The following is an 8,543-nucleotide window of genomic DNA, read 5'->3' on the forward strand; positions in this document are numbered from 1 at the left end:
AAGACTTTTTAAGAAATGATGATGAGAAAACTGGGTAGCCATTTAGAAAACTATAAAATTAGATCCCTACACAAAAATAGGGAAATGGATTAGGGTTCCAAATGTAAAAAATGAAAACATTATACTCTAGAAGAAAAATATGGGTGAATTTCTCTTTAATCTCAAGGTGAAAGTCTTTCTATGTCTCAAAATCCAGAGGTAATAAAATAAATGATAATTCTTTTGATAAATAAATTTGATTACAAAAGAATAAAATATTTGTTCATGGAAGTCAAAAGATAACTGATGCACTGAGAGAAAATATTTGCAACATTTATCATCGAAAAATGACGAATATCTCTAATATATAAAGAACTCTTAAAACGAGGATAAAAGAGCAAAACCCAGTGGAAAATGGGGAAAAGACATGAACAGACAACTCCAAAAAATGATCTGAAAATAGCCCTTAAACATTTGAAAAGATTTTCAAAATCACTCATAATCAGATGAATAAAAACTAAAACAAGACTGGAGATAATAATACTTACCAACCAGATCAACAACTATTAAAATGTCTAACAACACTGTTCATTCGGCAAGGCGGTGGGGAAACAGCCTTATACATTGCTGATGCAAATGTAAATTGGTGCAACCATTCTAAAGGGAATTTAGCAATTTCTACCAAAGCTATATATGCATTTACATTTTAACCAAATGTAAGGACTCAGGGCCTAGGGCCCCGCAACCTCCTCCATTTGAGAGCAAGTCACTGCACACAGCTGCCTACACGACCGTGGACAGACATTAAAGACCAAAGAATGTAAAACTCTGAGCAACTCCCCCCCCCCATTAGCTGCCATTGGAAGATTTCCTTCCTACTAATAATTAAACTCATGGGTAATATTCTTCCTAGATGTGCTTTGATCTTGGGGTTGGAGCATCAAGCAATCCCACTAAGAATTTACACCTCCCAGCAATTAAAAAATACACATGTATAAGGTTAGTCACTATTGCAACATTTGTCATTGCAAAATATTGGAGACAATATAAATCTCCATATAAAAGAGAGTGCTCAAATAAATTATGGGGTTTTATGTAGTAGTAATCAAAAGGATGAGGAAAATATTTATGAACTGATATGGAGTGAAAATGATTTCCAAGATATATAAAGTATAAAAAGACAAAAAGAAAAAAGTATCTGTGATAAGTTATCTTGTAAAAGAGATGGACTATGAGACAAAATACACATATTTGTTCATTTATGCAAAAAAGTACAGGAAGGATAAAACAGAAATTAATGTATCTGGTTACCTACAAAGCATGGGTGGGAATGGGGTGGAAAGAATGGGAGAACTGGAACAGGGCAGAGGAATGATCAGAGAGTGACACTACTCTGAATGTATCTTTTTCTATAGTTTTGACCATTAAAACCTGGCGATATTTCAAATCTCAAAAATAATTTTTTTAATTAATTAAATGCAGCAAGGGTATGAGGGTGACCCAAAATGGAATGCAAACAGTAGCAGATATACCTAACTGTAACACAAATCAACAGCATAATCACACTGAAAGTATAACCAACAAGTTAGAATATACGGGATGATTATGATTACTGAATCATTATATAGACATTCCTTTAATACTTTCTGATAGATTAGATTAGACAGAGGGAAACACCTGAAATCTCTGAACGGTAACCCAGCTGCCTTGATCTCTGATGATATTTGTATAACCTTTATCTTGTGTTCTTGTGATTGTAAAAACCTTGTAACTGACCTTCACTTGTACTCATTTTATCCATTTTTTTGACTTTAGAGTCTTATCACTAAAGACAGCCCCTAATGTTTATTAATGAAGGGCCTTGGGTCAGTCCAGAACTAACTCACCCAAATTCCAAAGTTATCTTAATAATCAAAAACGGATTTAACCAAAATGGATCCACCTGATATATGCTGTAGCTTAGACTTTAACATAAAGTCACCTATATCTCATTATAATACTAAAAATCATGCCCACCATCAATAATTATTACATCATCTAGAGCCATTGTACTCATTATCTAAAACCTGCCCATCTTTTGATACTATAAAACTTACTGCAGTTCGGGGAGACAGATTTTTAGGCCAGTAGGGCATCTGATCTCCTGCTTCACACCCAGCAATAAACTCTTTCTTTGAAACCCCAGTGTCTCAGGAATTGGTCATTTGGGTACATCAGGCAGAGAATGCACCACCTTTATCCCATCTCAAAAGGGGCGGGTGGGGAAGAACAAAGAATAGAATGAACCCAAGTAATTTGAAAACAATATTTTCCTTATATACTCTAAGACTAAGGACAAAAAGAACTGTAAACAAATTGTGGTACTTTCGTTCGTAAATTTTTTTCCCACATGGATATGGATTAGAAATTATGTGTATTCCTGGTCTGAAGAAATACAATGTGGATAATGAGATCCAGATATCTTTCTCAAGTTGGAGAAAGAAGTTACAAATAAGGAAAAAGGGAGGCTAGAAAGAGTGCTGTGGTGTTGCACTGGAATCAGAGGTAACAATACCAGACAAACTGGATGCATTTGATATTGGGGAGGAGAGTGCTACTATGTCACTTGTGGACAAATCAGATATCTTTTTTCGTGATTACTCAATAGCACCCCTCTTTGTCCAGTAGAACTACATACTGTGAAGCCAGAAGCCACAGGGGGTGGCATAAGGAAGGACTCGAGGCTTTTAAGCAGAGCAGCAGATAGCATACGCGATGGTGACCACAGTCAGATCCAGAGTAAGCAAAACTGGAGTTTTCTGCCCGCCAAGGGGAGCTGAAAATTACTTGGAAGGCCGTGTATTTGTTATCACAGGAGTGCTGGAGTCTATTGAATGAGATGAGTCCAAGTCTGTAATTGAGGGACTTGGGGGAAAGGAACAGGAAATGTCAGCAAGAAAGCAAACTACCTTGTCATGGGTTGTTATAGTGGACAGTCCAAGAGAGAAAATGTAGCAGCCTTGGGGACAAAAATTATTGATGAAGACGGCCTATTGAATATGATTTGAACTATGCCAGACAAGAAGTCCAAGTATGAAATAGCAGTGGAAGCTGAGATGAAATTAGAAAGAACATCTCAAAAAAATGACCCCCCCCCAAAAAAAAACCCCACAGAAAATTAGTTTAAATAAGAAGGAATCAGAATCTAAAAAGAGCAAGATGACTCACAAAAGGAACGACTCTATAAAGGCAATAAAAATGGAAATGAGTGTGCTTTGGAGAGGCCTGGGCTTTAAGGAGCAAGTGGTGGAAGAGACAAATGGTGACAGCAGGGTAAGGAATTTAGCTGCCAGTAGTGAAAACCATGTGGAGAGTTTGCTCTGGGTGGATAAATAAAAGCCAACTTCATTGAAGACTATAATCAGGCAGCAAGGTGGGCAGAATTGTGCCAACAAATGCCTACACTGGCTCCAGACCTGGCACAAGAGTCCATCCAAAGATTAAAAAAAAAAAAAAAAACAGAAAAATTTGGTAAATTTACTGGCAAGGATGATGGCTCTAGTTTTAAAGCAGCCTTGCTCTCAGGTCCTCCAGGTGTTGGCAAAACAACCATGGCCTCTCTGGTTGGGATACAGCTATGTGGAACTGAATGCAAATGACACATGGAGAAAGAACAGTTTGAAGGAGATTGTGGCTGAATCACTGAATAATACCAGCATCAAAGGTTTCTATTCGAATGGAGCAGCCCACTCAGTAAGCCCAAAACATGCTCTCATCATGGATGAAGTGGATGGCATGGCAGGCAGTGAGGACAGGGGAGGAATTGAGGAGTTAATTGGCCTGATAAAACATGCAAAAATTCCCATTATTTGTATATGCTATGACAAAAAATCATCCCAAGATTTGTTCTTTGGTTCATTATTGTTTAGATCTTCATTTTCAACACCTTGAGTTGAACAGATTAAGGATGCTATGCTATCTATTGCATTTAAGGAGGGCTTATAGATTCCCCCATTAGCTATGAATGAAATAATTTTAGGTGCTAACCCAAGATATCAGATAGGTTTTACACAATCTGGCTTCATGGTGTGCATGAAGTAAGACAGCAATGTATGACCAGGTCATGGTTGATGGTAACAGGGCAAAAAAGGATTTCAAATTGGGCCAATTTGATGTTGCCCAGAAAGTATTTATAGCTGGGGAGGAGACTGCTCATATATCACTTGTGGAAAAATTGGCTCTCTTTTTTCATGATTATTCAGTAACACCCTTCTCTCTCCAGGAGAACTCCATACATGTGAAGCCTGGAGCTGCAGGGGGTGACAGGAGGAGGCACCTGATGCGTATAAACAGAGTAGCAGATAGCATATGTGAGGACATAGCATATGTCCTAGTGGACAGTCAGGTCTGGAATCTTCTGTCCACACAGGCCATTTATGCCAATGTTCTTCTTGGAGAGTTAATGAGGGGGTACATAACCCAATTTACCATCTTCCCAATCTGGTTGGGGAAGCATTCATCTACCAGCAAACCTGATCATGCTGTTCAGGACATAGCATTGCATGTGAGTCTCAGAACTTACTCCAGCAAAAGGACCATAAACATGGAATATCTGTCACACATGAGATACACTTGCACAACCTTTGATCTCACAAGTGGTAGAAGGAGTAAAGAATGTGGTTGCACTCATGAACACTTAACTATCTGATGAAAGAAGACTTTGACAATACCATGGAAATTAGCAACTGTCTCAATGTATGTGCTGACCACACTGACCAATTTCATAGAGTGGCCCCTTTGTTGTTACAGGGTATGATGATCAGCAGAAGGATTCCAGACATTCTTATCTTTTGAGGCGCAACCCGTCAGGTTCCCAAACCAGTAGGATCTAGGCTCGGTTAGATTCCTAGGCTCAATCTGGGATGGGACATAATAAACAGTGGTATTTGTTTAGTTTGTGCCTGAGAGATCTGGTTTCTGGTTCTGTTCTGGGATGAATCCCAGAGACCTACTGGAACTTCAGACTGTACCTATAATTGTACTTGTTGCGTGGCCCTCAGGCTGTGGAATTAGCCTGGAATATAGGTGCATACCTATTTTTCAATCTTGTCAACAAATGTTCAGACTACCTCTGTGAGGCATTAAGCTTTTAAGACATTTAAAATATATTTCCCTGTGAGGAAAATGTCTTTAACGTAGATCAAATTCATTACAGGAATAAAACATTGCCTTAAGCCTAAAAATAAAAAAGATGGCCAGGCAAGTTTCAGGATAGAAATTCAATATATAAAATAAATTTTATTTTTATATGAAAAAAATAGAGAAATTAAAATTTAAATAAAGATACCATTTACCAAAATACCAAATACCTAGAAAAATTTACCAAAGAATGTCCAAGACTTCTGCATAGATAATTCTAAAATTTTAAAGATACCCTTTAAATCAAATACCTAGAAATCAGTATCTACAAAAGGGTGTGCCAGACTTCCTCAGAGATAAATGTAAAACTTTATTTTGGACAGGCAGCAAGATGGCAGCATAATGAGGGGTGGAATTTAGCTTGTCCTCCAGAGCAGCTAGTAAGTAAGTCAGGAATGGTACAGAACAACTGCTGGGGGAATATCAGTGACCAGACACACAACTTACACCAGTCTGGACCAGGTGGAATGCTGAGATCCCACACAGAACCGAAAATCCCCCAAGCCATGGGGGCCAGCATCCCTCACACATGGGCATTGCAGGCTGGTTTCCCAAGGGGAAAGGAAACAGACTTTACTAGCATCAAGGGTTTAATGTACCCAAGCTCTATCTGTGAAAATAGTTAACAAATTCTTGTTGCTGAAAGGCAACCTAGAAAAGAAAGTCCTGATATGCATTGTGAACGAAATCTTAAAGAAAGACACAGACACAAAGTTAAGAGAGGCTTAGGGAACTGCGGTCTCGCCATGGCGTCTAGCCACCACCATGTGGGGTGGAAGTCTGAACCCTGAGCCAAATTTCCTCAAAGCTTTTATTAGGATTTTCAAGGATACTGCTTTTAGAGATGGCTTAATTATATACTAGAGGAGTTTGTTAATCAGTTAAGCAAAAGTCTGCTGGTCTGATAAGGGAAACATTCCTTTTGAAACCAAACAGTCAACCACAAATATTTCCTTAGAACAAAGAATGTGCTTGTCTGATCCACTTTCCAGCCTGGTTGGACTTGGTGTCCTGAGACCCACAAATCCTATGTATATCATGGAAATATTCTGTTGAACTGAATGTGTTTCTCTTCAATTCTGACTACTGAAAACAGGCCCTAGCACAGATAAACCTGGGATAAGCACTAAAGGTACTAGGAGTTTTTACTCCAGCAGAGAGGGGGCAGGGATTATGAAAAAAAAAAAAACAAAACCAAAACAGAGGCTATTTGAGTTGGATATAGCACAAAATGCTGAAAAAGGGCTGGGACCCAAGAAAAGAGGGCACATAGAGTCTGGAGATACATAGAGCCACATACCAACTCAAGCAACTGATTGGCAAAACCAAGGAGTGGGGGACTGGCTCTTAAAAGACTTTTTTGCTTTTTTAAAATTTTACTTCTTAACAGCTCATTAGGTAGAACTACAAGTACTCTCAGTCTCCAGCACTGCCCCAGGCAAGGACAGAACTAAGGGATGTCTGAAAGACAAAGTAACTAGTCACATGAAAGGGGTTAATTCCCTAAAGGGCATTTCTTCCCCCAAGTAAAGGGGGGCAGTGCCCAGCTCAAGTGGAATCCCTCCTTCAAGGAATTCAGGCCCCAGGGGTTGGAAAATAGAACCAATCAAAGCACATCTACTACATCATCTCTCTTTCAACCATGCCCCTGGGAGGGAGAGTCTGCTGAAATTAAAGGCACCACATCACTTTAAACTGGTGGGAAGCTGCAGGTAGATAAATGCTACATGCTGGGCAGGACAGGAAAATCACAGCATATAGAGGCTTCATAGGAAAGTTTGACAAACTGCTGGGTCTCACCCTCTGGAAAAACTGATTATGGCTACTCTTTCCTCCTGGGACATGGGCCAATCTAGACAGGAAAAATCTGACTGGAGTGTAAATACCTAGGAGACCCACCTCAAAAAAAAAAATGTTCCATATAGGCAGGGCAAGAAATAGGAAAAAAAAACTGAAAAATTCTAATAAGTTAAACAGAACCTATACTTGAGGTCTAGAATAAGCTGAACTGAATGTCAAAGAACAGATAGAGAACAAAGACATTCAGTAAGAAAATCCTAGGTAAAAGAGTGAAAACAACTTCCAGAATAAACTAATTAAGGAAATTAAATGCTAGATGCCAGCAAAACTATGGCTCAGTCAAAGGAACAAATCAACACTTCAAATGAGATACAGGAATTGAACAACAAATTCAGGTTGTTTGAACAGACATTCAAAATGTCATCAAAAATCAAATCAGTGACTTGAGGGAAGATATAAAGAAGACATTGGGCAAACATAAAGAAGAACTTGAAAGTTTTAAAAAACAAATCACAACTTAAGGGAATGAAAGGCACAATAGAAGAGCTGGGAAAGAAAAACAATGGATATCTACAATAGAGTTGAAGAGGCAGAAGAGAGAATTAGTGAACTACAGGACTGGACCACTGGAATCTGACACACAAAAGAAAATATAAGGAAAAGAATGGAAAAATACAAGCAGGGTCTCAGAGAATTGTATAACAACATGAGGCACACAAATATACATGTTATGAGTATCCCAGAAAGAGAAGAGAAGGAAAAAGAGGAGAAAGACTAATGGAGGAAATAATCACTGAAAATTTCCCAACTCTTATGAAAGGAATAAAATTACAGATCCAAGAAGTGCAGTGTACCCCAAACAGAATAGATCCAATAGACCTACGCTGATATACTTACTAATCAGATTAACACATGTCAAAGACAAAGAGAGAATATTGAAAGCAGCAATAGAAAAGCAATTCATCACATACAAGGAATGTTTGATAAGATTATGTATGGATTTCTCAGCAGAAACCATGAAGGCAAGAAGGCAGTGTTATGACATATTTAAGATTCTGAAAAAGAAAAATTGCCAATATACCCAGCAAATGTCCTTCAAAACTGAGGGGGAGATTAAAATATTTTCAGACAAACAGTAACTGAGAGAATTTGTGATTAAGAGACTGGCTCTACACATAATACCAAAAGGAGCAATACAGACATATAGGACAAGGAAGCAAAGAGATGTCTGGAGAAGAGTATAGAAATGAAGACTATCAGTAAAGATAAAAAGAGGGAAAAAATAGATATGACATATAAAATCCAAAAGACAAAATGATAGAAGAAAGTACCGCCTCTACAGTAATAACACTAAGTGTCAATGGATTAAACTTCCCCAATCAAAAGACACAGACTGACAAAATGGATGAAAAAACAGGACCCATCTGTATGCTATGAACAGGAGATGCACTTTAGACACAAGGACAAAAATAGGTTGATGGGTTCATTTCCTGGCCCATGCACTTCTGTCCCTGCCCCCAAACAACCAACCAACCAAACAACAACAATAAAAAGTTGAAAGCAAAAGGTTGGGAAAAGATATTTCA

General features: G+C 38.3%; 1 pseudogene; it reads left to right on the forward strand.

Moving 5' to 3' along the window:
* Nucleotides 1-2,733: 2,733 nt before the first annotated feature.
* On the forward strand, nt 2,734-4,812 carry LOC143665186 (replication factor C subunit 1 pseudogene; annotated as a pseudogene).
* Nucleotides 4,813-8,543: the final 3,731 nt, after the last annotated feature.

The sequence above is a fragment of the Tamandua tetradactyla genome, chromosome 21 (genome assembly GCF_023851605.1).
Source record: "Tamandua tetradactyla isolate mTamTet1 chromosome 21, mTamTet1.pri, whole genome shotgun sequence".
In the NCBI taxonomy this organism is placed as follows: domain Eukaryota; kingdom Metazoa; phylum Chordata; class Mammalia; order Pilosa; family Myrmecophagidae; genus Tamandua; species Tamandua tetradactyla.